General features: G+C 43.7%; 1 protein-coding gene across 2 annotated transcripts in view; it reads left to right on the top strand.

Annotated features, from left to right (window-relative positions):
* Positions 1–27,618, top strand: part of VSNL1 (visinin like 1) — a 167,609-nt gene that overhangs the window by 14,800 nt on the left and 125,191 nt on the right. The window lies entirely within an intron of this gene.

Here is a 27,618-nt window from a genome sequence, read left to right as displayed (position 1 = left end):
TTAAAATTTAAGGTGATATAATTGATTTTTACAAGGAGGTCAAAAGGGATAAAATTTATTGTAAATATTTTTGTTCATTTGTAACAAAATGTTTTAGACAGACAGGGCCAAATTGTCAAATGCACATTAACTAAATTGCACATACGCTTTGGCATCTGTCTGGATGTATCAGTATCCTTGGGCATGATCCAATGGCTGTTGATTTCAATGGGCTTGGGATCAGGCCCGTAGCATGCGTGCACATTGAGTGAGTGAAAAAGTATGCATGTAGTTTACCACACACTTTTGGCCCTTGAAGTCTGTATGTCTTGTCTATTTTTGATCTTTAAAAAAAGTTTATCTCATGGATTCTTAACCAGGGGATCAGTTGTCAAAGGGTCACAACCACCCTCTTTCCCATATTACTGAATGGAAAGTGCATCCCTCCTAGATCCCAGCTAGATGAGAAGGTGGTCCCAATATAGAAAAGATGGAAAACCACTGACATGTCTTATTTTGTCTATCTAGGGTATTTCTAATGTGCCTATTGTATCAGTGTCATATCCAAGTGCCCAAAGATGTAGACGATAAGGTTCTATTTTCCTCCTCAGATATTGTGAGTGGATCATCACGTACCTGTATTTTTTTACATTAAAGCTTACAAGAAGAGCATCCACATATGTGGGGGTGTGCTCTGAGTACATGAGACAAGCATTGGGCTAGTTATTTAACGTAAAGCTTTTTCTTATTTTTTTAAACTGATTTTGGGGGCCAGGAACTGTGTCTTCTTCTGTGAGGGGCCAATACCTCGCACATGACAATTGCTACTGGAATGCATACATATTAAATACATACATACACAAATTCCACATGGGTAAGAGAGTAACATTACTCATTCAAGATTCTCACATAGTTACACTGAGATCTAACTTGGAATTTTCAGGATTGCCTCTGCCTCATCTCATCCCCTCTTGATCTGTACATTCTTCTGCATCTCCTCTCTTAATTGTTCCTTTTCTTTCCTCCCTGTCTCAACTATATGCCTTAAGATTATAATCTTTTTGGATTGTCTGTTTATATGTTCTGTAAAGTACTACGGTAGGTACCTTTACGTGCTATGTAAATATTCATATATAACATGATGATATATAATCACAGTTAATAATAGTATGAAAATAAAAAATATATCCAAGGATTCCATGGAATTATATTAGGACAATTCATATTTGGGAGCAGGGACTGAATCCAGCTTCTGTATAACTAAAATATATTTCAAGAGCAGGTTTCTGTTGTTGTTGTTGTTGGGTTTTTTTTTTTTTTACAATTGTTCTGTATACTGCTGTTGTCTTCAGAAGGGCTGCTCCTGAACCAGAGTACAATGTCAGAGGTTCAGGTACTACTGCCTTCTGTCTAGCTACTCCAGTGGTTCTCAGACTGTTGTACTGGAGACCCCTTTCACATAGCAAGCCTCTGAGTGCGACCCCCGCTATCAATTACAAACACTTTTTAGTATATTTAACACTATTATAAATGCTGGAGGCAAAGTGGGGTTTCGGACAGCTCGCAACCCCCCATGTAATAACCTTGCGACCCCCTGAGGGTCCCGACTCCCAGTTTGAGAACCAATGATCTAGTATATCTATACATAGTTCAGTGGGCCCCTGCTGATATTGAGCTACATTCAAAAGCTCTGCTCCTGCAATTTGATGTGCATGGCCAAGTCTTGCACTTGTGTGAAGTCGAAATAACTCTTGTGGAGCTCCACATGAATGCAAGGGTCTGCAGGTATAGAGCTGATGGCAGGATCAGAGCCTGGATTCCCATTGACTTCTGCTGGCTTTCAAGTACAGAACAGTGGCATGGTATGAAGAGGAAAATAAAAGGTTTAAAATGCTATAATGACCTAGCACAACATATTATCTGTTTCTTTTCATTGTATTAGGATCAAGTGTCTGCTTGTCGGCATGTATCTACCTCTCAATACCATAGTGTTTACATTGTTAGTTAGGTAATAAAATGCAGTAATGTATGTTCTTTGGTCACAAAGCACATCCTGCTCTCTTTGAACAAGAATAAACCAAGATCTGTTTGTAAGTTAACTGAAATTATATATGAGCTATGTTACTTTAGATTAATAGAACCTTTAAATGTTTTTTCACTGAATTTAAAATATTTACAGTATATAACTACAAGCAATTGAGAAGCAGTAGCCTTACACAGTGCTGAATTTCTGCAGGGTGTACTAGAAATTCCTGTTAAATAAGTAATATATATGAATATATATAAATATATATTTGACTGTCAAACACCCCATTACATTTTTGGTTTATTCTTTTAATTTTGGGAAGAGGGGAGACGTATATAGGGTAAAATTAAAATCAACAGTAGAAGCAGTTTTACCTCAATCTTTTTTGATTATGTGAAAGCCTGAAAACACCCTTTTATGGTTTTGAAAACTGGGGTGGTGCTGATGAGTTTCAATGGGGCTTGTACTCCTTAAGTCACGTAAATGATTTTGAAAATTCCACTTCATGCCTTTAAACCGCCAGGTGTTAAAAACAGGATCCTGTTACTTGTTTGACACATTTCACCTCTTGTACAGTTGTACATATACTAACAGCAATATATATAAATAATTAACAAGAACAATGCATTAATGTCATCTTTTCTACAGAGATAAGAGAAGGTTCATGAAACTTTCAGAATAGCTTTATAAAGATAGGTCAGAGCAACAGCTAGGGATTGTAATAGCCACAATACAATATCCAGTAAATCCCCACAGTCTAATATTTAAGCATAGATATTACTCACCAGGGCTTGAACTAAGCCTGTCTCATTAATGTCTGAAGTTTCATGAAAAAATTAACATACTTCTGCATACTCTGTCCTCCTTCCCAGTTTATGAATTTATTTGTTTATTTGGTTCAGCTAATTTGAAAGCAGCAGTTAATAACAGTCTTGCCGGAAAGCTTGCTGGAAAGACCCTTTGCTGTGATGTGAGTCAAGTAGTCTCCATTGTCTACGTGCTATCTCTGAGAAGTCTCCATTGTATATAGTTCCTGGGACAGTCCTTAGGAGTGTGGATTCCTTTAATGGGATATCAGCAGTGTCTGTCTGCCCCATTGTTGTGTCTGAAAGGCTGCTTGTGGGAGTTCCCAACCTCACAATATATTTCAGTAACACACACATAGTAAAACTTCATAACTTCCCATGCAACGATAGCGCATACAATCCAAAAGGATATTAATGTTCAAGAGATCAAAACTTTTAAAATGATACCTCATAAGGCATACTTTGTACAAAAGTATCATAATTATATGACAGTGGTGAATATGGGCGTTCCAGGATGCTGCTTTGAAGCATAGAGTGCCACAGGAACATATAATGAGGATGATAGAAGAGAAAGATGATTTGGGTTATAGTATACTGAACAGAATGAAGGAGGGAGAGAGAGAAGATAGGGAGGCTAAAAAGGAGAAGGTTAGACTAGTTTGAGGTAGGAAGTTACCAAGTATAGAAATGAATTTTACCATAGAGAGACAGAGAAAAAAAGATGAATTTTGTAGATGTTGTAGAGAAAATAACTGTTGGAGCAGAGGAAGGATAAATCTAAGGAGTCTCAAAGTACGTGTTGGGAAACGGAACGTTAGTAAAGATGTAGCTGATTCTTGCCATTTCCAGCTGAACAGCTTCTCCCCATTTAATCGGTATTCTTAAATGTCAGAGTAATGCTAGGCTATATCAGAGAAGAGAAACGAATTGATTTAAGGGCTGAGGGGATTAATGGATTTTTGTGAAAAGATTACAATAACTAGTTAGGTAAATCATGATAAAACGTGTGTGTGTCTGTGCATGAATGACATGAACACTCATAAATAGATGAAGGATGTAGATCCTAGAGAATGGAGAGAAATTAAGGTGGTACAAATCATCTGGGAATAATGATATGAAGGTGAGTGGAGGAATATTTTGGCTGAATGTCAGGACACATTTCCATACATATGCTCCAATTTATCAACTGAGCTCTGTGTGCATTGAGGGTCTGTGTCTGGTTTGGAGCTCCTTACAGGATTCGGGCCAGAGCCATTTATTAAACTGTGTAAGTTCCAATACTTGAAACGTTTGAAACTAGACTCAGAAATGGGCTGAAGAATGTACTGTGGGGAACAACACTGCATTGGATAGCCTTTATAGGTCTGTCATCAGTAAGTCCCAGGATTAATTGATCTTATGATTGTTTATATTGCTGTTACAGTCTTGCTTTTATAGCAGTACAACACTGTTATGATCGGGTCCTAATTCTGAAGAATTTAAATAACACACATTTCTAACCCTGTTGCATTTGAATCCACTTTCTGTTGTTTATGCTTCATTCTTCATGACAGTTATGAGAGGGATAATACACCTGTAGTATTGCTGGTAAATTTCTAGAACTTGACATGACCTTATTCACAGCATCCCCATCTTGACATGAAATCCAAGATGACAGCGCTGTGAATAAGCAGATAACAGCAAACTCAGCTTGACTTTCTTACCTTGAGACTGCATTTCAATTTCAGCTAAGTGTCAAGCATCTCTGTTTGAAACTTAGATAGAAATTTTAATTCAGGTAGGGTTGCCAACTTTATAATTGCACAAAACTGAACACCTTTCTCTGCCCCCTCCCCCACCCCTTCTCTGAGGCCCCGCCCCCACTCACTCCAGCTCCCCCCCTCCAGTAACTCGCTCTCCCACACCCTCACTCACTTCCATTGGGCTGGGGCGGGGGTTGGAGTGCAGGAGGGGGTGAGGGCTCCAGCTAGGGGTGCAGGCTTCAGGGTGGGGCCAGAAATTAGGGGTTCAGGGTGCGAGAGGGGGCTCCGGACTGGGTCAGGGGGTTAGGGTGTGGGTGGGGGTTCAGGGTGCGGGCTCCGTCTGGGCTGCGCTTACCTCAGGCTCCCAGTCAGCAGTGCAGCGGGGTTAAGGCAGGCTCCCTGTCTGCTCTGGCTCTGCGCTGCTCCAGGAAGCATCCAGTATGTCCTCGGCCCTTAAGGGACCGAGATGAAAAAAACTCTAGAGACATTCCATCCATATACTGGTTCAGACTGCGTTTTTCAGAGACTAGGAAACAATAAAAGGGCTTTTGGTATAAAAGGATGAACTTGAACTAACTTGAGCCCTTCTTCCTGATCCAGCAAACAGAAAGGACGGTCTGTCCAAGGGCCCGAACCCCTGCAAAAGGGTTGGAAAGACCTTGGGCTACTAGGGCCACATAAGACTAATGGGTGACCACTCGTAAGCTTGTAGCATGTGTGTCAGAACATTTATTGTTTTTATTATGTTTTCTGTGTAATGCATTTAGCTGAAGAATAAATGTGCTTGCATAGAAAGAGCTGTGTGGGAACAGGTAACTACTGTTATAGCACCTGGAGAAATGTTAACCACAGATGCTGGCCTGAAAGCAAAGCATAGGTACTGGCCTTTAGATAGATGGGTTTGCTGGGGATATCACAGTGTAAGGCAAGGGGCTCCCTACCTCTGATCTGAAGGGAGTTGGCCAGAGACAGGTGATAGCTGGAATCCTGAGACCTGGCTGGAGTGGACCATGGAAGGGATGGTGGGAGGAAGAATACAGGTGCAGATATCCTGAAACTGTGACAATCACTATATAGTTCCTTTTGTGGGAGGATCTGAACATTCTTTGACAATATGAATCAATTTATTTGAAATGAAAGTATAAAATGATTGGAATTTGAACACTATTTCATTTGTCAGCTACAAGGGGCCGAATCCTGGAAATTCTTATTGAGGAGACTAGTCCCATAAGACTAATCATGGGAGTAGTTCATATAAATGAAAAAATATGGAAAATTCTAAGCATTTTATACTTGGAGTTTAAATAATTAGGATTGTTACGTTGTTAGTTTAATTTTCTTTTGTAAGTGTAAAACATTAATTGTAACTTTTTTAGATAATACACATAAAAGTATAAAAAACACATAAAAAACACATAAAAGTATATAATTAACTTAAACCTAAACTATGAAGTCTCAAATACACAGCATGATGATAGTGAAATATCCTTTCCAATATGTTTGCTTTTACCTCTCCCTGGAGCAATCTAAATCAGCAATGACCCCGAGAATAGATATACAAAGACTTAATACGTTAACAACACAGATTTATTATTTGGATTACTTATAGGCGTAGTTTAAGAAAATGTAATGGTACTCAGTTATGAAGTGAAAGTCAAATGTGTTGCCAGAAAGATATGCTGTATATACGTGATCTGAACTCAAAGATTTTCAGTGACTTCAGTGGGCTTTGGATCAGGCCCTATAAGGGAAAATGTCTGTGTTGTACGGTATGTATGGATACACATAATGAAATAAAGCTAATATTTAAAGTATTGTGGCCCAGATTCTCTGCTGGTATAAGGTCGGAACGGCTCCATTGAACTGATGTCAATGGACCTATTCCAATTTACACCTGCTGAGGATTTGCTCCATTGTATTTACACGGACTCTGTCAGTTTAAATCACCCTTTTGTCTGCAGTATTTTGCCAACTATTGTTACAAATAACCTCTAAGATTAGTGTAACTGAAAGTGCTTAGAGAAGGAAATATTTTCTCTCTTGTCTTTTGTTTCATATGTACTTTTGTCAGCATTATGTGTGTAGACAGTTTAACTGTTTCCCATGTATAATCAGTTAGTCTTGTCTGTCATTCGTGTGGGTCTTTCCAGTAGTCACAGAGGTGAAGGAATCAAAACATTTTAAAAATTTGTAAAATTTGATTGTAAGACACCAGCAATTGGCAGAAAGGACCCAGAGACAGGTGTAGTAACTGAATTTATTCTTAATTCCATTTGAAATTGTGTGGATTTGTAGTTTACATTGTCCCTTTATATATTTTGGTATCCTGTGTATCTTGCAAAAACACATCTCAAGGATAATACAATAAAAAGGCTAGTATTTGAAAAGGGGATTTTCGGAATGAAATCTGGAGTTCAAAACAGGAAGCCGATTCAATTACTCTGCTTTTCAGTCTGGTGCTATATACTATTATGCACTTTTAGAAAACCTTTTCTCTTTTACCTTTCAGAGTACCAGCACAGCAAGAGTTATATGATTGTTTCAGCTAAGCTATTTCAAACCATATTGACCCCATGCTACTTTGGGGTACCTTATGTCAAAGCTGATATTAATGTTTGAGTCCCCACCCTGTATTTTTTTTAAATCAAGGTTTCATGGGTAGTGGGTAATATTATCCCACCATCTATTTCAAAATATAAACACAATGTAATTCTTTTCATAAAATTGAAGACAATCATGTTAAAAATACTTCTAGGCAAAATCATACATGTTCAGTACAAAGAAGTTGTTTAAAGCATGATCTAAAGATATGCCAAAATACGAGGACCATTACTCTATAAAGTGAAATCAACTGGAATTTCCACATCTTGCACAAGATTTTGTGGTACATCCACTGAGATCTCACAATGGGTCTTGTTGATAATAATAATACGAGAACTTGTGCAGAAATGTGCTACTGGGATAGCAGTTGGCTCTTTAGAGATAGTGTAGGAGGTAGATATCCTCACTATCACTGAATTACAAAACCAGCTGTTCCATGTAGGCTCAAACACTGGTCTGTCCGTAGATTCTTTTTTACTGCCTTTTGTTTTGGAGTTTCTTTGGTTTTTTTTCCTAGTTAGGTCTATGGTACAATGGTAGAATAAAAGCAGAGTTTATCACTCACAAATGACTGGATGCAATGCTTTGTAGCCATGTTGGTTCCAGGGATTAGAGAGACAGACAAGATGGATGAGGTAATATCTTTTATTGGACCAACTTCTGTTGACGAGAAAGACAAGCTCTCGAGGTTACATAGAGCTAGGATTGCTAATTTTGGTTGGATGTATCCCTGGAGGCTTCATCACATGATAAGATTAATCTTTAATTCCTGGAGACACCAGGACAATCCTGGATGGTTGGCAACCCTATATAGAGTGCTTCTTCAGGCTCGAAAGCTTGTCTCTCTCACACACAGAAGTTGGTCCAATAAGAGATACTATCTCAGCCATCTTGTCTCTGCATGAAAATTGTCCATACACCAATGGTTTATAAAGTACAGTGGAGGAACAATGAGGTCCCAGGTTATTTTCTCATTTGAGTTTGAAAACAGTAGCCATCTGTGGAAAAACCAGCAACAAGTCTGTTCACATTTGTGTTCTTCATGACAGAATACACACATGGCAGAACTCTTATGCACTGTATAGCTGGATTGCGTGCCAGGCAGACTTTGTGGCAATATGCGCTTTACAAATAGTTCTCCCCTTGGGTATCATAAAAGATGTATCAAGGTATCTGTTTCAGCATGAATAAAGGAAAGGGAAATCATGAGAAAGGAACACTTCAGAGTGCAGCCCAATAACCAGGCATAGTTACAGGTTTCAGAGTAGCAGCCGTGTTAGTCCGTACATGCAAAAAGAACAGGAGTACTTGTGGCACCTTAGAGACTGACAAATTTATTAAAGCATAAGCTTTCGTGGGCATAGTTAGTCACCTTCTGGCTAATCCGTGGGGAGTGCCTGAGATTTGTCACTGTAATAAAATAGTTGGCAATAGGAGCTATTATCTGTTCCAGCTTATTTCAGGAGGGAATGGGTGAGACAGTGGAAGGATGGCTAAACCATTGAAAAAACATTTACAAAAATATGTTATTAGAGCTAATCAATAAAAAGGACAATTTTTTCATGAAAAGAAGAGCCCTCCTGTTTTGTTCTACTTTTACAGTTACAGTTGTTGGATCTCAAGCAGTTCTAAACTAAATAAAAGCCTAAAAGTTACATTTCTGGTGGAAATGGATTTCAATTTGGCTGGAACTAAATCAGATCTTCTAGGTGTTCAAAGGGGCTGAGTCACTTGACTCTTGGATTTCATTTCTTCCTGAGGCACTGCAGCAGCACATGGCCTGGCATGTCTCTGCTTGATCCCAGCATAGCAGATAAACAGAGAAGCCTAACTGGAAAATCTGCTTCTTCTGCAGCTTTTCCTAGACAGAGTACATGGATAGTGAGCTCTGCTGGTTTTGTGGTCTGGGGCAGCTCTCTTCACTGCATTGCCCAGGAAGACATTTTTCAAGCCTTCCCTTCCCTGGGCCAGTAGGTAGCCAGACCAGGTCATGCTAGAAAGGGAGTTAGCTCCAGCAGGAAAGTGGCAAGTGCCACCTTTCTTCTTCTGCTGCTGCAAAGAGCTGGTGAAGCAGCAGTCCAAGAGCAGTTTATCCAAGGAAAATATCACTACCATCAAGCCCAGTGAACCTACTTCAATCACTGCTGGTGACCTCTGATCCAACAATGGGTCCCAAGTGTTTCCAAGTGCAAGGCCACTGAAGGAAGACAAAGAGCCAAAGATCCAGCAGACCACTGAGAGTGGGTGTCCAATTTATCTGAGAACCCAAACGGCTCACATAATTTATGCCCTGTTCATAGGGGCTTAAATGGCTGTTCCTCTCCATTTGCACCTCCCAAGCAACGCTTTGCCATTTAACAGGTCTATAGCTATGTAACCATTCTGCCAGGTGGAGCCAGGGCTGGGTTCAATATCTAGGGGTTCCTTTCCATCGATGCAACACAGAACTGGCTCAAGCACCCACCCAGCAACCTGGGAAAATTACACACCACCCCTGGGCGCCTCTAAGAGGCAATACTTCCCCACTCACCAGCACAGAATCTGAGTGTAGAAAATAAACTTTTAATAGAAGGAGAGGAGTAACTTGGCATTAATTTGGGCAAAAGACCCACCCCAAGAAAGTTGGACAGTGTCCTTTTCCCCTCAGGTTCTTAAGTCCAGCAACCCAAAAGACCCATTAACATGCCCATCCCTTCTCTTCACCCCACTCACAGTTGCTGTCCTTGGTCAGTGCAGACCCAGAGTTCAGAGGTGCCTCTGCAGAGTTCACCTTCCACCCTGGGTGAAGCAGAACACCCAGTCGAAAAGGGACCCTGGACTCTGAACCCCTCATTTCTGGCCCCACCCAGAACCCACACCCCCAGCCAGAACCCTCATGCCCCCCAACCACCTGTCCCAACCCAGTGAAAGTGAGGGTGGGGAAGAGTGAGTGACAGAGGAAGGGGAGATGAAGCGAGTGGGGTGGAGCCTCAGAGAAGGGGTGGGGCATGGGCATGGACTCTGTGAAGGGGCGGGGCTGGGGTATTTGGGTTTTTGCTGTTAGAAAGTTGACAGTCCTATTCCCTAGGAGTGGTAGCAGCGTCTTGAGTGGAATGATACACTACTTAAGAAGAAATCTGCAAGTCAGCCTCCTCGCTATCCATGCATTCCTTTGAAAAATACTGCACATTGGCTTTGAAAGTCTACCCGGATGCTGTTTTGGGGAGGATGATTTCGCACACTACAGGGTCTCAGTGAATCAGGGAACAGCCGGTGTGTCTATTTAAATTTTGGTAATATTAAGATGAATTGTTCTCCATCCCTGAGTTCTTTCCCTGCAAACTGTCTGATGCGGACTGTATGACCTGGGGACATTACTGCTCGACAAAGCACATGTGCAAAGCACGTGGGAGATACACATATGCATTTTCTTATTGGGTGAGAAAAAGTTAGAAAAAACTGAAAATATTGAACTGCAGTAAAATTAAGTATCCACATTGCTTCTAGATGTTGAACTAAGAAGGGTATTTCTTTTACAGGGAATTGGCTACAAGCTGCTCACTGATGTGCCTTGAATCACGTTTTGGGACCAGCAGTTTCTCAACTGTCATTGGTACCTACTCTGGCCACTAACAGCTATTCACCTCTTTACTTAGTCTAATAGCACTAGGAATATACTTTGCCACAGTCCTCTAACAGAAAAAAAAATCACTATTTGATTCAGTGCCCAAGGCCATAACAAGGTCTTCAGCAGCAGTGCAAGTAATACACTGGAGATCCAGTCTGACATTTTAGGAGAGGTAAATAATTGCTGCATTACTTATACGTATTCCTTATATTGTAATTTAGGTATAGTGATAAAATGCTACTAAGCATTTTTAGCTAATCTAATTTTAGCTAGGTAGGTATTTAAAGAGCACTTGGTTGCCATGGTACCCAGGTCCTAGATATAGCATTTAGTATTTATATCATAGTGCTATACAGACATTAAGTAACTGAGCTATTGATAGGGATATAAATTTAGGCTAGCACCCATGAAGCAACTCCCAACAGCTGGGCTTGAACATTTGTTGAAACTGGACTATTCTGACTATTCACTTCCAGTTTCATGTGTTCTCCTGAAACACCAAAAGGCAACATTTGGAATGACTAGTACACAAGCAACAGCTTAAGTTTTCTTTAACGCAGTAGCTAGAGTTACAGTCACTTGAACCCTCTAAACAAAAGGCTTTATAGATTGACTGAGAAATACTGCACAGTTAGAAAAACTACAACAAGATCCAGGGAAACCAAATATAATGGCTCCTCCATTAGATTCCAGGGGAACAGATAAAATTTTTTAGTGTAAATGTTTCTTCCCAGTTCAGGCAACCAAACTATATAGCACAGGGAGTTAGAAAGAGGCCTTCTTTCCAACAGGAGGGGAAGATTTCAGCCATAAGGCAACATATGGTATTCAGCCTAAACTACTTTTGCCTTTTGGCTCAGACAAGGTTAACTAATAATAAAATCCCCCTCTCACAGTAGTGTGTATTGTCTTGTGAATAATCACACATTATGGGCTAAATTCAGGCTTCTGTCCTATTTTCCTCCATGTTACAAACTTTGGAGAGGCTTGGAGCTGAGGGCAGCACCCGCAGATTTGGTGTGGAGTTCTCTGGTTTAGCCACTCCATATCTCACAGAGATTACTCGTGCTCTCCTTCGAGAGTTCTGCATAGGGAACTGTCATAAATGTAAAGGGAAGGGTAAACCCCTTTAAATTTCCTCCTCCAGAGGAAAAATCCTCTCACCTGTAAAGGGCTAAGAAGCTAAAGGTAACCTTGCTGGCACCTGACCAAAATGACCAATGAGGAGACAAGATACTTTCAAAAGCTGGGAGGAGGGAGAGAAACAAAGGGTCTGTGTCTGTTGGTATGCTGCTTTGCCGGGGATAGACCAGGAATGGAGTCTTAGAACTTTTAGTAAGTAATCTAGCTAGGTATGCATTAGATTATGATTTTTTAAATGGCTGAGAAAAGAATTGTGCTGAATAGAATGACTATTTCTGTCTGTGTGTCTTTTTTGTAACTTAAGGTTTTGCCTAGAGGGATTCTCTATGTTTTGAATCTAATTACCCTGTAAGGTATCTACCATCCTGATTTTACAGGGGTGATTCCTTTACTTCTATCTACTTCTATTTCTATTAAAAGTCTTCTTGTAAGAAAACGGAATGCTTTTTCATTGGTCTCAGATCCAAGGGTTTGGGTCTGTGGTCACCTATGCAAATTGGTGAGGATTTTTACCAAACCCTTCCCAGAAAGTGGGGTGCAAGGCTTGGGAGGATTTTTGGGGGGAAAGACGTGTCCAAACTACGTTTCCCAGTAAACCCAGTTAGAGTTTGGTGGTGGCAGTGGTTATTCCAAGGACAAAGGATAAAATTAATTTGTACCTTGGGGAAGTTTTAACCTAAGCTGGTAAAAGTAAGCTTAGGAGGTTTTCATGCAGGTCCCCACATCTGTACCCTAGAGTTCAGAGTGGGGAAGGAACCTTGACATGGTGGCACAGTGGTGGGATTAACCTGAAATCATTTTGAGATCAATTTGAGATTTTTTGAACTAGAAATACAGATTTTAAAAAGGAAATATTTTTTTCCTTTGGGGCTGCTGGAAAAGAGGTCCAGAAAGCAGCTGAAACTGAAAGCAGCTTGTTTTTTCTCTGCTTTGGAGCCAGAGGAAAGACAAAAGGGGACTATCTTTGTGAATTGCAGGTTTTCTTTGCCTGGAGGCAGGGTACTTAACTCCTGCAGGGAAATTCACAGTCTTCCAAACCAGAAGAGTTTTTTTTCCCTAAAAGTAAATAGCGAGGGGTGTTCTACCCATTTGCCTGGAGACAAAAGTGGCAACGGCTTTTTTTTTTTTTAGGATTTTGATTTTTTTTACAAGGAGCACAAGTTTGAAAAGGAATTTTTTTTTTCCTTTGGGCTGCTGGTAAGCAGGTTTCCAAGTAGTTGGAGGGTTTTTGCTTTGATTTGGGGCCAGAGCAGAGACAAGGGAATTGTCTTTTTCTGTAGGCTGACAATCACTATCAGAGAATAGGTATTCTATTCCAGCACAGCAAAATTTTACAGCCAAGTTTTGTTTGTTTATTTCTAAACCTCGGGTGTAAAGTTAGTTAAAAAACAGAGAGGTTAGGATGACAAAATCCACGGCTCAACAAAAGCTGGAATTAGCCAGATTTCAGGCTAAGGAAAAACAAAGGGAACATGAAAGACAGATAGAACTCATGCGGCTGAAGAAGGAGGAGAAGGAAGAAGAGAGGAAGCATGTGGAAGAAGAGAGGAAGCATGTGGAGGAGGAGAGGGAAAAAGAGAGGAAGCATGCACTGGAGATGGTAAAGGCTCAGCAGAATATACCAACAAACCCTAGCAATCCTTCTCCAGGTACCACTCCCCATCCCAGAAAGTTCCCCACCTACAAGGCAGGCGATGATACTGGCCTTCCTAGAAAACTTCGAAAGGGCCTGCCTTGGGTACAACATCTCTACTGACCAATACATGGTAGAGCTGAGGCCGCAGCTCAGTGAACCCTTAGCTGAGGTGGCAGCTGAAATGCCTAAAGAACACATGAACAAGTATGAACTGTTGAAATCCAAAGTGAGAGTCAGAATGGGGATAACACCCGAGCAGTCTCGTCGGAGGTTCAGAGCCCTAAGGTGGAAACCAGACATGTCATTTACCCGACATGCCTACCACATTGTGAAACATTGGGATGCCTGGATATCAGGAGCAAGTGTTGAATCTCCAGTAAATTTGCCCTTCTTAATGCAAATGGAACAATTCTTAGAGGGTGTTCCTGAGGAAATAGAAAGATACATCCTAGACGGGAAGCCCAAAACTGTAATCGAGGCAGGAGAGATTGGAGCCAGATGGGTGGAGGTGGCCGAGAAGAAGAAAACTGGTCGCAGTTGGAGCGGAGACCAGAAGGGACAACCCCAGACCACACCCTATCACCAGGGGCCGCCCAAAGCCCCACCTACCTCCTAAAGAACCCTCCAGACCCCTTATTGTCCCACCACCCCGTTCTCCAGCAACTCACCTCGCCCTAGTGAACTGTCAGCTGGACAATGTTTTAAATGTAACGAGCTGGGGCGTGTAAAGGCCAACTGCCCCAAGAACCACAACAGATTACAGTTCATTGCACCGGGATCACACCAGAGGTCCGCAGGCCCAGATACCTTCCAGATACCCTTGGAGCGGAGGGAAACTGTGAGTGTGGGCGGGAAGAAGGTCACCGTGTGGAGGGACACCGGAGCACAAGTGTCAGCTATCCATGCTTCCTTAGTGGACCCCAATTTAATCAACCCAGAGATCCAAGTGACGATTCAACCCTTCAAGTCCAACTCTTTCAATTTGCCTACAGCCAAGTTGCCTGTCCAGTACGAGGGCTGGTCAGGAACGTGGACTTTTGCAGTCTATGATGATTATCCCATCCCCATGCTGTTGGGAGAAGACTTGGCCAGTCATGTGAAGCGGGCCAAGAGGGTGGGAATGGTCACCCATAGCCAGACTAAACAAGCCGTGAGGCCTAGCTCTGTTCCGGAAACTTCTATCAGGACCCGGTCAGAGGTGATGGACCCGGACCCCAAGCCAATGTCTGCAACAGCAGTAGTGGATGCAGTCCCAGAGACCCAGACGGAACCAATCCCAGAACCGGAACCAGCCGAACAACCAATACCAGACCCATTGCCAGCACTGAATCCAGTACTTGCAACCTCAACACCAGAGGGCCCCACCAAACCTGAACCGGCAGCAGCCGATAACCCTACACAAGAGGCTCAGTCGGAGCCTGAATCCCAACATAGTGCACCAGCGGAAAGCGGTTCACAGTCAATGGAAACAGCCCCATCCCCTACATCGCTTCCAGAGGGACCAAGCATAGGTCCACAATCCAATGAGGAACTGATGTCTCCAGCATCAAGGGAACAGTTCCAGACTGAACAGAAAGCAGGTGAAAGTCTCCAGAGAGCTTGGACGGCGGCACGGAGCAACCCACCACCTCTCAGCTCTTCTAATCGATCCAGGTTTGTTGTAGAAAGAGGACTTTTATACAGGGAAACTCGTTCTGGTGGACACCAGGAAGACTGGCATCCTCAGAGACAGTTGGTAGTTCCAAATAAATACTGGGCCAAGCTCTTGAGCTTAGCCCACGATCACCCTAGTGGCCATGCTGGGGTGAACAGGACCAAAGACCATTTCGGGGGGGGTCATTCCACTGGGAGGGAATGGGCAAGGATGTTTCTACCTATGTCCGGTCTTGTGAAATATGCCAAAGAGTGGGAAAACCCCAAGACCAGGTCAAAGCCCCTCTCCAGCCACTCCCCATCATTGAAGTTCCATTTCAGTGAGTAGCTATGGATATTCTGGGTCCTTTTCCGAAAAAGATACCCAGAGGAAAGCAGTACATACTGACTTTCATGGATTTTGCCACCCGATGGCCGGAAGCATTAGCTCTAAGCAACACCAGGGCTAAAAGTGTGTGCCAGGCACTAGCAGACATTTTTGCCAGGGTAGGTTGGCCCTCCGACATCCTCACAGATGCAGGGACTAATTTCCTGGCAGGAACCATGGAAAACCTTTGGGAAGCTCATGGGGTAAATCACTTGGTTGCCATTCCTTACCACCATCAAACAAATGGCATGGTGGAGAAGTTTAATAGAACTTTGGGGGCCATGATACGTAAATTCGTAAATGAGCACTCCAATGATTGGGACCTAGTGTTGCAGCAGTTGCTCTTTGCCTACAGAGCTGTACCACATCCCAGTTTAGGGTTTTCCCCATTTGAACTTGTATATGGCCGTGAGGTTAAGGGGCCATTACAGTTGGTGAAGCAGCAATGGGAGGGATTTACACTTTCTCCAGGAACTAACATTCTGGACTTTGTAACCAACCTACAAAACACCCTCCGAACCTCTTTAGCCCTTGCTAAAGAAAACTTACAGGATGCTCAAAAAGAGCAAAAAACCTGGTATGATAAACATGCCAGAGAGCATTCCTTCAAAGTAGGGGACCAGGTCATGGTCTTAAAGGCACTCCAGGCCCATAAAATGGAAGCATCGTGGGAAGGGCCATTCACAGTCCAGGAGCGCCTGGGCGCTGTTAATTATCTCATAGCATTCCCCACTACCAACCGAAAGCCTAAGGTGTACCATATTAATTCTCTAAAGCCCTTTTATTCCAGAGAATTAAAGGTTTGTCAGTTTACAGCCCAGGGAGGAGATGATGCTGAGTGGCCTAAAGGTGTCTACTACGAAGGGAAAAGTGCTGGTGGTGTGGAAGAGGTGAACCTCTCCATGACCCTTGGGCGTATGCAGCGACAGCAGATCAAGGAGCTATGCACTAGGTATGCGCCAACGTTCTCAGCCACCCCAGGACTGACTGAACGGGCATACCACTCCATTGACACAGGTAATGCTCGCCCAATTAAAGTCCAACCTTACCGGGTGTCTCCTCAAGCTAAAACTGCTATAGAACGGGAGATCCAGGATATGTTACAGATGGGTGTAATACACCCCTCTGGAAGTGCATGGGCATCTCCAGTGGTTCTAGTTCCCATACCAGATGGGGAAATACGTTTTTGCGTGGACTACCATAAGCTAAATGCTGTAACTCGCCCAGACAACTATCCAATGCCACGCACAGGTGAACTATTAGAGAAACTGGGACAGGCCCAGTTCATCTCTACCTTGGACTTAACCAAGGGGTACTGGCAGGTACCGCTAAATGAATCTGCCAAGGAAAGGTCAGCCTTCACCACACATCTCGGGCTGTATGAATTTAATGTACTCCCTTTCGGGCTGCGAAATGCACCCGCCACCTTCCAAAGACTTGTAGATGGTCTCCTAGCGGGATTAGGAGAATATGCAGTTGCCTACCTTGACAATGTGGCCATATTTTCAGATTCCTGGGCAGACCACCTGGAACATCTGCAAAAAGTCCTTGAGTGCATAAGGGAGGCAGGACTAACTGTTAAGGCTAAGAAGTGTCAAATAGGCCTAAACAGAATGACTTACCTTGGACACCAAGTGGGTCAAGGAATTATCAGCCCCCTACAGGAAAAAGTGGATGCTATCCAAAAGTGGCCTGTCCCAAAGTCAAAGAAACAGGTTCAATCCTTCTTAGGCTTGGCCGGTTATTACAGACGATTTGTACCGCACTACAGCCAAATCGCCGCCCCACTGACAGACCTAACCAAAAAGAAACAGCCAAATGCTGTTCAGTGGACCGGAAAGTGTCAGAAGGCCTTTAACAAGCTTAAAGCGACACTCATGTCTGACCCTGTACTAAGGGCCCCAGACTTTGACAAACCGTTCCTAGTAACCACAGATGCGTTCGAGCGTGGTGTGGGAGCAGTTTTAATGCAGAAAGGACCTAATCAAGAATTCCACCCTGTAGTGTTTCTCAGCAAAAAACTGTCTGAGAGGGAAAGCAACTGGTCAGTCAGTGAAAAAGAATGTTACGCCATTGTCTACGCTCTGGAAAAGCTACGCCCCTGTGTTTGGGGACGGCGTTTCCACCTGCAAACCGACCATGCTGCACTGAAGTGGCTTCACACTGTCAGAGAAAATAACAAAAAAAACTTCTTCGGTGGAGTTTAGCTCTCCAAGATTTTGATTTCAACATCCAACACATCTCAGGAGCTTCTAACAAAGTGGCTGATGCACTCTCCCGTGAAAGTTTCCCAGAATCAACTGGTTAAAATCGTCCTTGAGATGTGGAAAATATTGTTAGTCTTTATGTACTTGGTAGTATATTTAGAGATGCATGTGTCTTATTAACTCTGTTTTTCCTAGAGCTCCAGGAAGAAATCCCAGCCAGTGTTTCACCCTAGCTGAGATTTGGGGGGCGTGTTATAAATGTAAAGGGAAGGGTAAACCCCTTTAAAATCCCTCCTGGCCAGGGGAAAGCTCCTCTCACCTGTAAAGGGTTAAGAAGCTAAAGGTAACCTCGCTGGCACCTGACCAAAATGACCAATGAGGAGACAAGATACTTTCAAAAGCTGGGAGGAGGGAGAGAAACAAAGGGTCTGTGTCTGTTGGTATGCTGCTTTGCCGGGGATAGACCAGGAATGGAGTCTTAGAACTTTTTAGTAAGTAATCTAGCTAGGTATGCATTAGATTATGATTTTTTAAATGGCTGAGAAAAGAATTGTGCTGAATAGAATGACTATTTCTGTCTGTGTGTCTTTTTTGTAACTTAAGGTAACTTAATTTGCCTAGAGGGATTCTCTATGTTTTGAATCTAATTACCCTGTAAGGTATCTACCATCCTGATTTTACAGGGGTGATTCCTTTACTTCTATCTACTTCTATTTCTATTAAAAGTCTTCTTGTAAGAAAACGGAATGCTTTTTCATTGGTCTCAGATCCAAGGGTTTGGGTCTGTGGTCACCTATGCAAATTGGTGAGGATTTTTACCAAACCCTTCCCAGGAAGTGGGGTGCAAGAGTTGGGAGGATTTTGGGGGGGGAAAGACGTGTCCAAACTACGTTTCCCAGTAAACCCAGTTAGAGTTTGGTGGTGGCAGTGGTTATTCCAAGGACAAAGGATAAAATTAATTTGTACCTTGGGGAAGTTTTAACCTAAGCTGGTAAAAGTAAGCTTAGGAGGTTTTCATGCAGGTCCCCACATCTGTACCCTAGAGTTCAGAGTGGGGGAGGAACCTTGACAAACAAATAGAAACGCTGCTTTTGTAGCATTAATGTGGCTTTCTGTGTTCAGAAATCCTATAAGGTCTAAATTTGACCTTCTACGACACATTCTGCTCTCAGTTGAACCCATGCAGACCCCCATCCTGTTGGTTACAGTAGGGGTTGCTTGGAAGCAACTGAGATCAAAATCTAACCTGTCACAGTTTTAGGGTAACTGCACCTGTGTCCCCACTCTGTGGTGCACTCTAGGAGTATCCAGTCAGCTCTCAGGTCTCCAGCTATCACCTGTTCTGGCCAGGGACCCTTGTCCACTCCCATTATAATATCTGTGATATCCTCAGCAAGGCACTCTGCCAAAAAGCCCAGCATCTGTGTGTTGCTCTTTCTCCAAGGGCTAAAAGTAGTGTATTGCCAGCAGTTACAAGTTACCACACATTTGTTCTTCAGGTAAAAGCATTGCAGAGAAAGCATATTGAAAGCAATAAAAATTCCTATACACATTCTAAGAGCTTATCAGTGGTCACCCATCAGTCTTAGAGGACCTTACAAGGCTCAAGTCTTTCCAACGCTTATGGAAGTGTTCCCCACGTCATCATCGTTGTCCCCCGTCCGCCCTTGGACAGAATGTCCTGTCTATTTGCTGGATCAGCCTTGGGCCAGGAACAGAGCTGCGACCAATGGCTGGGGGTAGGAGCTGGGAATGGGGCTGCGGGCGGGACCAGAGCAGAGCTGGGGGTGAGGAGGGGTTGGATGGCACTCCCTCCGCACCCCATCTGAGCCCACCTAGAGGGGCATGCCCCACAGTTTGGGGACCTCTGAGCTATGTGCTTCACCTTAACCACCTTATTGAAGGAACTGTGCTAACTCTTCCTCCTGGAGTTGTATACAATCCCTGGCCCTCAGTGATACTTAAACTTAATACAATATGGTCCTCAAAGATAGTGAATGTGGTTGCAATATTTGACTAAGTTAACTTATGACTAAGTTATCCCTGTTACTTCATGTGATGGGGTGTACCAGGCTCTCGGTCCCCCTGCTGGAGGTCCTGCAGTCCTCCTACACCCTGCCCCAGGAAAGGGGCCACAACAGTCGGTGCGGCCTCCCTAGAGAGGCTGCATGGATGCAGCCAATCTGAGCCCAGCTGGCTCAGATGAAAGGAGCAGCAGGACCTTATCAGTTCAGTTCCTGGTGGGGCTGGGCTGGGTTGGTGAGAGGAGATGAGAGAGGACCTGAGAACATTAACCCTAAGATCAGGGGTGAAGCTAGAGGGGCCATGTGGGAAGAGGCCCAGGGAAATAACAGCAACTAACTGAAGGGAGCAGTAAATGGCTGCTGTTTTATAGGGTCCCTGGGTTGGAACCTGAAGTAGTGGGTGGGCCTGGGTTCCCTCACTGGAAAAGTGACCTAAGCCGTGGGAAGGGGACAAGGGTTGTTTAGACACCTGAGTGAAGGGCTGAATTTAAAGGTTCCAAGAGCCGGGGGTAAACACCCTGGTGAGGGCAGACTGACACTGTGTTGAACTCTTTACTAACCCCGAAGGGGGCATCATTTGGACTTTGTTACTCGGGTGGGGGAAAAATGCTGCTGAAAACCCACCAAGGCCTGCATTGCCACACCTAGCCACTAGGAGGAGCACAGGAGTACCTCCATTACACTTCGCTATGACTAAGTACCATCTACTGCAGTGGTTCTCAAACTTTTGTACTGGTGACCCCTTTCACATAGCAAGCCTCTGAGTGTGACCCCCCCATTGTAAATTAAAAAATCATTTTTTATATTTAACACTATTATAAGTGCTGGAGGCAAAGCAGAGTTTGGGGTGGAGGCTGACAGCTCATGATCCACCATGTAATAATTTTGCGACCCCCTGAGGGGTCCCGACACTGAGTTTGAGAACCCCTGATCTACTGTTATCTGTTCTGTAGGATGGATGGATGTTCATTAGCTTTCTTTCAAAACAGAAAAATACAAATCTTAAATCAAATATCCTTTGAATTACTTCAGCCACCATTGTAGGACAGTTTTACTTGCTTATATGTATACAAAACACACTATATATATTTCTTATGCAATTTCTGCCATGTGCTTCTTAATGGCTTATGAAAGAGCACAAGTTTGTTTGTGCACTGTTAAAGCACCGTTGACAGGGAAGTTTTGGGAGGGGGGAACTCTATTCACCAAGGCCAGCAAAGCATAGTATTAGAGATATTTGCTAACTTGAAATTGCTGTATTTTTCAAGGAAAACAGGCTTTTTAGAGTTCATTTCACAAGAATGGAAGAGGTAGAGCAAAGGCCTGGTACAATGCATACGCACGCACACCACTGCCAATGACAGCAGAGCTCCAAAGTCTAATTTTAGGTCTCTCAACCTTGGTGTTGTCCCCTTCAGTGTAGTGTGTGGTTGGTTTTTTTTTTTTTTTAATATATATATACACACACACAATACAAATCAGTTCCTCTTTCAAGAATTACAAACTGCTTTAGAGAGCAAAGACAAGGACAAAATAATCATAACTCATGGCTGAAGACAAACCAAAGAAATAAAATTTAAATAAATCTGGAGTTAAAAGCACTTGCATGTCACTTCCATTTTGATATGAAGATTGTCTAAGAAAAGAAAGAATCTAAAGAAATGTGTCCTGAGATTTGAGATAAAAAAATATTATGAACCTGGAGACCTTGAGTCAGATTCTGATCTTGATTAATCTGGTGTAAATCCAGATTAAAATGCCAGTGAACTCAAGGGAGTTTTCCTGGATTAATTGCAATGTAACTGTGAGCGGAGTCTAGCTCAAGTTTTGGGATTAATTCATGGTGAAATACATTGGAAATTAGGTACACAAGCTCTAAGGATGAGTTGCACAACTAATTCCTTATGTAATACAATAAAGCATAATCTTTTTTATTATCTGGCTTTTTTTCCATGACTAAAATTCATACAAAATGGGTACATCAAAAATATATCCAGTTGTACTGAGCTAATTAACACATCTTTGGTTAAGGTATAGGTCATGCATATTTTGCAAAAAAACAAACAAACCCTCAAAACTACTTCACAGTATGCTCATTTCGGTATGTGCTATAAATATAATGGAATAGAATAAAAAACCTCATCATACCATTATTTCGTGAATTGCTGGTGTCCAAAGTGTAGAAGTTAAATCAGATGATTTTACTGCTAGAATTTTTATAAACTGTGGACCTGATTTCCCTACTGTGTGCTTCAGTCTAATGCCAGCATAACTTCATAGTTACCCTGGCATAAAATTGAAGCACAAACACAGTGATGAATGAGCCTCTTTCTCTTACCATCCGTGGTTGTATTTTAGTTTTTCCTTATACAAAGTGTGTTATGAGTCTCTTATTCTGCACCAGATTTTATGTCCTCCAGAACACTTTTCTTTAATCTTGTTATACTAACTGTTGTATTTGCTTCAAACAACCTAAGACCTTTCTGTGGTATTGCCATTATGAAAGTTACTTCCATCTTCAATGTTTAATGCCGCATCTGAAGCCAGCACATTTAAAGATAAATGACATCTGAAAAGCACCAGCTGCGCTAGCCTTTGAGATAATATTTAGCAGGTCAGGTTCTGTGCTGAGTTGCACCCCAATGAGTGTGGATACAATTTTGTCACAGTAAAGTTATGCATAATTCACAGCACAGTCACATTCAAAATAATAATAGAGAATTTGATGCTGTGGTCATGGCAACCTTGTGGCTCCTTCTCCGACACATTACAGTTTATTAGTTTGCTTTGATGTGGCCCTTTTGAAATGAGACTTGATCAGTGTGGACTAACAAACTGTTAATGCATGGCAGTAGGTGTCCCTGTAAATGACCAAATTTACAGGTGCTATGCCAGTAGTGACCTCTGTGACACAATCATCTCCTTACCTATGAGATCAACAGGACTCAACAATGAGGCAACTCAGCACAGAATTTTGGCTAGTACCACAGGGTGATAGACAACTTCATAATTGACATCTCTTCAGGCTCCTTTATCTTATTGCATCTTTTTCTGCCTTTCTTAACAATTCAATAGCTTATGATGGAGTAAGATGAGCCATCCCTGTTCCTGTGTGCAAACAAAGAACATACATATAAACTCTTTTGAGTCCCAATTCTCCTTTCACTTATGCCAATGTAAACCTGGAGTAACTCCACTGAAGTCATAGAATAATAGCATTGTAGGACTCTATGGGATCTCAAGAGGTCATCTAGTCCAGCCCCCTGTATTGATTTAGGATTAAGTATACTGAGACCATCCCTGACAAGTATTTGTCTAACCTGTTCTAAGGGTATGTCTACACTATGAAATTAGGTCGAATTTATAGAAGTCGGTTTTGTAGAAAGCGTTTTTATACAGTCGATTGTGTGTGTCCTCACACAAATGCTCTAAGTGCATGTAGTCAGTGGAAAGTGTCCACAGTACCGAGCAACCGTTGACTTCTGGAGCGTTGCACTGTGGGTAGCTATCCCACAGTTCCAGCAGTCTCCGCCGCCCATTTGAATTCTGGGTAGAAATCCCAGTGCCTGATGGGGCTCAAACATTGTCACGGGTGGTTCTGGGTACATATTGTCAGGCCCCCCTTCCCTCCCTCCTTCTGTGAAAGCAAGGCCAGACAATCGTTTTGCACCTTTTTTCTTGAGTTACCTGTGCAGACACCATACCATGGCAAAGCATGGAGCCTGCTCAGCTAACCGTCACCATATGTCTCCTGGGTGCTGGCAGACGCGGTACTGCATTGCTACACAGCAGCAGTTTATTGCCTTTTGGCAGCAGACAATGCAGTATGACTGCTAGCCGTCGTTGACGTAGTCCTGGGTGCTCTTGTAACCGACCTCAATGAGGTCAGAGGCGCCTGGGCAAACATGGGAGTGATTCAGCCAGATCATTTCCCTTTTAAGTTTCGTCTCATGGCGAGTCAGTCCTACCAGCAGTGCACTATCTTTTAATCAGCAGCCAGCAGAAGATGATGGCCAGCAATCATATTGCACCATCTTCTGCCGAGCATCCAGGAGATGACGATGGCTAGCAGTCGTACTGCACAGTCTGCTGCCAGCAAGATGTATAAAGATAGATGAAGTGGATCAAAACAAGAAATAGACCAGATTTGTTTTGTATTCATTTTCTCCTCCCTCCCTCCGTGAAATCAATGGCCTGCTAAACCCAGTTTTGAGTTCTATCCTTGAGGTTTTGAGTTCTATCCTTGAAGAGGCCATTCTATTTCTCGCAAAGCCACCCCCTTTGTTGATTTTAATTCCCTGTAAGCCAACCCTGTGAGCCATGTCATCAGTCGCCCCTCCCTCCGTCAGGGCAACGGCAGACAATCGTTCTGCGCCTTTTTTCTGTGCAGACGCCATACCATGGCAAGCATGGAGCCCACTCAGATCACTTTGGCAATTAGGAGCACATTAAACACCACACGCATTATCCAGCAGTATATGCAGCACCAGAACCTGGCAAAGCGAAACCGGGCTAGTAGACGATGTCAGCGCATTGATGAGAGTGATGAGGACATGGACACAGACTTCTCTCAAAGCATGGCCCCTTTCAATGTGGGCATCATGGTGCTAATGGGGCAGGTTCATGCGGTGGAACGCCGATTCTGGGCTTGGGAAACAAGCACAGACTGGTGGGACCGCACAGTGTTGCAGGTCTGGGACGATTCCCAGTGGCTACGAAACTTTCTCATACGTAAGGGCATTTTCATGGAACTTTGTGACTTGCTTTCCCCTGCCCTGAGGCGCAAGAATACCAAGTTGAGAGCAGCCCTCACAGTTGAGAAGTGAGTGGCAATAGCCCTGTGGAAACTTGCAATGCCAGACAGCTACCAGTCAGTCGGGAATCAATTTGGAGTGGGAAAATCTACTGTGGGGGCTGCTGTGATGCAAGTAGCCCACGCAATCAAAGATCTGCTGATATCAAGGGTAGTGACCCTGTGAAATGTGCAGATCATAGTGGATGGCTTTGCTGCAATGGGATTCCCTAACTGTGGTGGGGCCATAGACGGAACCATATCCCTATCTTGGCACCGGAGCACCAAGCCGGTGAGTACATAAACCGCAAGGGGTACTTTTCAATAGTGCTGCAAGTACTGGTGGATCACAAGGGATGTTTCACCAACATCAACATGTGATGGCTGGGAAAGGTACATGATGATCGCATCTTCAGGAACTCTGGTTTGTTTCAAAAGCTGCAGGAAGGGACTTTATTTCCAGACCAGAAAATAACCGTTGGGGATGTTGAAATGCCTATAATTATCCTTGGGGACCCAGCCTACCCCTTAATGCCGTGGCTCATGAAGCCGTACACAGGCAGCCTGGACAGTAGTCAGGAGCTGTTCAACTACAGGCTGAGCAAGTGCAGAATGGTGGTAGAATGTGCATTTGGACGTTTAAAAGTGCACTGGCGCAGTTTACTGACTCGATTAGACCTCAGCGAAACCAATAGTCCCACTATTATTACTGCTTGCTGTGCGCTCCACAATATTTGTGAGAGTAAGGGGGAGATGTTTATGGTGGGGTGGGAGGTTGAGGCAAATCGCCTGGCTGCTGGTTACACACAGTCAGACACCAGGGCAGTTAGAAGAGCACAGGAGGGTGCGGTGCGCATCAGAGAAGCTTTGAAAACCAGTTTCATGACTGGCCAGGCTATGGTGTGAAAGTTCTGTTTGTTTCTCCTTGATGAAACCCCCTGTCCCTTGGTTCGCTCTACTTCCCTGTAAGCTAACCACCCTCCCCTCCTCCCTTCGATCACCGCTTGCAGAGGCAATAAAGTCATTGTTGCTTCACATTCATGCATTCTTTATTAATTCATCACATAAATAGGGGGTTAATTACCAAGGTAGCCCAGGAGGGGTGGTGGAGGAGAGAAGCACCAGGAGGGGTGGTGGAGGAGGGAAGCACCAGGAGGGGTGGTGGAGGAGGGAAGGACAAGGCCACACAGAACTTTAAAAGTTTAAAACTTTAAAACTTATTGAATGCCAGCCTTTTGTTGCTTCGGCAATCCTCTGGGGTGGAGTGGCTGGGTGGCCGGAGGCCGCCCCCACCGCGTTCTTGGGAGTCTGGGTGAGGAGGATATGGAACATGGGGAGGAGGGCGGTTGGTTACACAGGGGCTGTAGCGGCGGTCTGTGCTCCTGCTGTCTTTCCTGCAGCTCAACCATACGCTGGAGCATATTGGTTTGATCCTCCAGCAGTCTCAGCATTGAATCCTGCCTCCTCTCATCATGCTGCCGCCACCTTTCAGCTTCAGCCCTCTCTTCAGCCCACCACTTACTCTCTTCAGCCCGCCACCTCTCCTCCTGGTCATTTTGTGCTTTCCTGAACTCTGACATTGTCTGCCTACATGCATTCATCTGTGCTCTGTCAGTGTGGGAGGACAGCATGAGCTCAGAGAACATTTCATCACAAGTGCATTTTTTTTTGCCTTCTAATCTTTGCTAGCCTCTGGGAAGGAGAAGATCCTGTGATCCTTGAAACATATGCAGCTGGTGGAGAGAAAAAAAGGGACAGTGGTATTTAAAAAGACACATTTTCTAGAACAATGGGTACACTCTATCATCGTAAACCTTGTTGTTAACATTACATACATAGCACATCTGCTTTCATTCCAAGGTCGCATTTTGCCTCCCCGCAGCGCGTGGCTAGCCCCTCCACCCTCCACCCTCCCTGTGGCTAACAGCGGGGAACATTTCTGTTCAGTTACAGGCAAACAGCCCAGCAGGAACGGGCACCTCTGAATGTCACCTTAAGAAAAGCACCCTATTTCAACCAGGTGACCGTGAATGATATCACTCTCCTGAGGATAACACAGAGAGATAAAGAATGGATGTTGTTTGAACACCAGCAAACATACACTGCAATGCTTTGTTCTGCAATGATTCCCGACTACTTGCTACTGGCCTGGAGTGGTAAAGTGTCCTATCATGGTGGGTGGAATAAGGCTGTCCTCCCCAGAAACCTTTTGCAAAGGCTTTGGGAGTACATCCAAAAGAGCCGTGAATGCCAGGGCAAATTAATCATTAAACATACTTGCTTTTAAACCATGTATAGTATTTTAAAAGGTGCACTCACCAGAGGTCCCTTCTCTGCCTGACCAGTCCGGGAGGCAGCCTTGGGTGGGTTCGGGGGGTACTGACTCCAGGTCCAGGGTGAGAAATAGTTCCTGGCTGTCGGGAAAACCGGTTTCTCCGCTTGCTTGCTGTGAGCTATCTACAACCTCATCATCATCATCTTCCTCATCCCCAAAACCTGCTTCCATGTTGCCTCCATCTCCATTGAAGGAGTCAGACAACACGGCTGGGGTAGTGGTGGCTGAACCCCCTAAAATGGCATGCAGCTCATTATAGAAGCAGCATGTTTTGGGCTCTGACCCGGAGCAGCCGTTCGCCTTTCTGGTTTTCTGGAAGGCTTGCCTCAGCTCCTTAAGTTTCACGCGGCACTGCTTCGGGTCCCTGTTATGGCCTCTGTCCTTCATGCCCTGGGAGATTTTGACAAATGTTTTGGCATTTCGAAAACTGGAACGGAGTTCTGATAGCACGGATTCCTCTCCCCATACAGGGATCAGATTCCATACCTCCCATTCGGTCCATGCTGGACTTTTGCGATTCTGGGACTCCATCATGGTCACCTCTGCTGATGAGCTCTGCATGGTCACCTCTGCTGATGAGCTCTGTATGGTCATCTGCAGCTTGCCACGCTAGCCAAACAGGAAATTGAAATTCAAAAGTTCGTGGGCCTTTTCCTGTCTACCTGGCCAGTGCATCTGAGTTGAGAGTGCTGTCCAGAGC

The sequence above is a fragment of the Lepidochelys olivacea genome, assembly GCF_965140295.1.
Source record: "Lepidochelys olivacea isolate rLepOli2 genome assembly, chromosome: 3".
Taxonomy (NCBI): Eukaryota; Metazoa; Chordata; order Testudines; family Cheloniidae; genus Lepidochelys; species Lepidochelys olivacea.
This window is presented reverse-complemented; position numbering and strand designations above follow the sequence as displayed.